The sequence below is a fragment of the Octopus bimaculoides genome, chromosome 2 (assembly GCF_001194135.2).
Source record: "Octopus bimaculoides isolate UCB-OBI-ISO-001 chromosome 2, ASM119413v2, whole genome shotgun sequence".
In the NCBI taxonomy this organism is placed as follows: domain Eukaryota; kingdom Metazoa; phylum Mollusca; class Cephalopoda; order Octopoda; family Octopodidae; genus Octopus; species Octopus bimaculoides.
In genome coordinates, this window is record NC_068982.1 from 54,142,509 (window position 1) to 54,145,871 (window position 3,363).

A 3,363-nucleotide genomic window follows, 5' to 3' on the forward strand; every position below is an offset into this window, starting at 1 on the left:
ATATATATATATATATATATATATATGTGTGTGTGTGTGTGTGTGTGTGTGTGTGTGTATGTATACATATACAGTAATCCCTCGACTATCGCGGGTGTTAGAAACAGTACTGTATTCTTTTCCTTATTTCAGTCATATGACTGCGGCTGTGCTGGAGCACCACCTTTAGTCGAACAAATCGCCCCAGAACTTATTTTATCTAGTACTTATTTTATCGGTTTCTTTTACCAACCGCTGAGTTACGGGGACGTAAACACACCAAAATCGGTTGCCAAGTGATGGTGGGGGACAAACACAAACACATACTTACATCTATATATGGGGAAATGGCAAAAATTTGCCCTGTTTATAATTTTAACATATGTTACATATATATGTGTGTGTGTGTATCTACGACGGGCTTCTTTCAGTTTCCGTCTACCAAATCCACTTACTAGGATTTGGTCGGCCTGAGGCTGTAGAAGACACTTGCCCAAGGTGTCTTCTACAGTGGGACTGAATCCGGAACAATAAGGTTGTAAGCAAGCTACTTACCACATTCCTGCCCCTGTTATATATATATATATTTTTTTATATTTTTATTATTTGTATATATTTATTTTATTATAAATGCAAAACAACTCTACGGAAGAATCGACGTAAGGTTAACTAAGGAACCACTATAGATGAACCGTGATAGATGAACCACAATATGGCTAGGGATTACTGTTCCCTAACTCTTCGAAACGCCAGTGTTTTAATGGTGGCAGCTGATGAAGGATATGTTCTCTATGTGGCCTGCTTGTTTTTTGTACCTTGTTTATCATTTTGTCCATGTTTTTTTGCAACGTCATGTACCCAGATATGTATCTATATGTACATGTAGATGAAGATGTACATACATGTACATATATATGCATATACTCATATATTGTTTGCATATATACATACATACATATGTATATTCTTTTACTTGTTTCAGTCATTTGACTGCGGCCATGCACCGCCTTTAAATGTTTTAATCAGCCCCAGAACTTATTTTTCAAATCTAGTACTTTTTCTATCAAACTCTTTGGCAGAACCGCTAAGTTACAGAACCGGAAACACATCAGCAGCGGTGATCAAGTGGTGATGGGGGATAAAGGCAAGCACAAAGGCAGACACATAAAACATATACACATGTATGTATATATGGTAAATGATATATAAACGACGGGCGTCTTTCAATTTCTGCTTACCAAATCCACTAGTGGAAGACGCTTGCCCAATATGCCACGCAGTGGGGCTGAGCCCAGAACCATGTCGTCGGGAAGCAGGCTTCTTACCAAGCAGCCACTCCTGCGCCTGTCCACACAGCGACGCTTCCTATATTTATATGCATATACATATGTGTGTGTGTATGTGAGTTTATATGTATTTGTGTGTGTGTGTGTGGGGGGGGGTCTTTACTAACTGCTTGACTAAATTACACATGAAAGTATCAGGCTGTGGTATAATATATATTAAGTGACATTATTTCTTGTATGACACGTGGTGATGTAAGACGTCGGCGCGAACCAGTAACTCAGTCATCGTTTAGTATATCGTTTAGTGTTGATATCTCCAAGCAACGAGGTCTATTTCGTCATCCTAAGAATGAGTGATGACTCGCGCGGTGACTTTAATGAAGTGTATGAGTTGCACGCTGTTAACCTCACTCTTTCGTGTGTGACCATTTTCAATTCATTGGCAAGAACACCTCAAGACGTCCGTGAACGGAGACAGATGCACGCGATGACCAAGTTGTCTTATCTACCTTATATTACTCTCTGCATTTCACAATGTGTTGATGCAGCCGCCTTCAGCCTCCGTTGGCCTATGAATGTTTCCTCCGCAAAGTCCTCTTAAGCCGTAATATGCTAATTAACCAACTGGAATCCTAACAGGAATTATTACTACTCCGGTGTCAGAGTATATCTGGAAACAATTGTGCCTCAGAGTTGGTTCCAGGACATGGATTGAGTATAAACACATGAGCGGCAGCAGGTTTTACATGGAAATTTGACGCTATTGCGTTACAAATGAGGTTCCACGGTGGAATTTGAACTACCTAATCGATTTCATTCAAGATTTACACATACATTACTTAGAGTCCATGGAGTGTCATGGGCCAAAGAAACTTTCAACTTCTTGTTTAATGCGAGGCCGGAGCAATCTCTTACACTGCTTCGGTATTAGATGTCAAAACTGAAACAATAACATCTCTATTGTAATGTGATATAATAGTTTCACATTTCAATGGTTTCACTTTCAATAGTTTCAGTTTTAATAGTTTCAATTCGATTAATAATTCGATTAATAATCAAATCGATTTACAATTAAATCTATTCAAAAATATAGTCACTCGTTAGGTCTAAAATAAAATAAGAATAAGAAAATCAATGTACGTATTGTAACTTATAATAAATATCAAATGACGGATCTAGTTTCTTTTCATTCGCAAAATATGCATTTTTTAAAAGGAAGTAAAAGAAAAATATGAAAATCGGCTCTAATAATGTAGCCTTCCAGTTTCATTGCTTTGAAGGTATGATGTGGTGGAGAAAAAATTGGAGAAAAATGTTAGAGAGGTTCAAATATCGAAAAGCTGTGTATTTATAGCCAATAACGAGACAGAAATTTTCTGCGTTTAGCGGAGCAGTGTCAACTTTAAGGTTGTACCCAGTGAAATTAGTAGTTTAGGGTCTGACCTGTTCATTGTAGGTTTCTAAATAAACAGAAATACCTAATAAAATCAACATGTATTATCTTACTTCTTTTGTCTCTGCATTGATTTTATTTAAAGTTTTTAAAAAATTTGTTATATTAATATGTTTGTCTGTGTGTGTTTACTTTATGCATATTTCTGTATTATGTATACCTGTCATTTATTTGTGTACATCATTAATATATAAGTGTGCGTGTATGTGTGTGAAAAGGGGGCGTTTATCTCCAAAACTCCAAAGTTGAGTAACGTTTTCATGCTTGGATTTGTAAATAAGAATAACACTGGTCAACAAAGACTTTGTCCCAAGGAAAAGGATACCTGTTTCTTATATGTTTTTTGCATGCAGAATTAAAAAATGTCCAATTATCTGTATCACCCGCAGTTTATCTGTTCTACGATATCCCTCTCAGTTCCTGTTACGTGGGCTAAATTTAATTTAAGCTGTTGAAATGTGAAGCTAACGGTTTAAGAAATACTCCTAATTTATATTTTTATGAACAGAATTAATCTAGTGAAATCATAAATCCAGCTATCTGAGGCAATGTGTCCCAAAAATATATGAAAATATATGAATTGAAAAATATGTAAAAATACTAACACGCAGAAAAAGTACAGAAAAATATTATATATATATATAT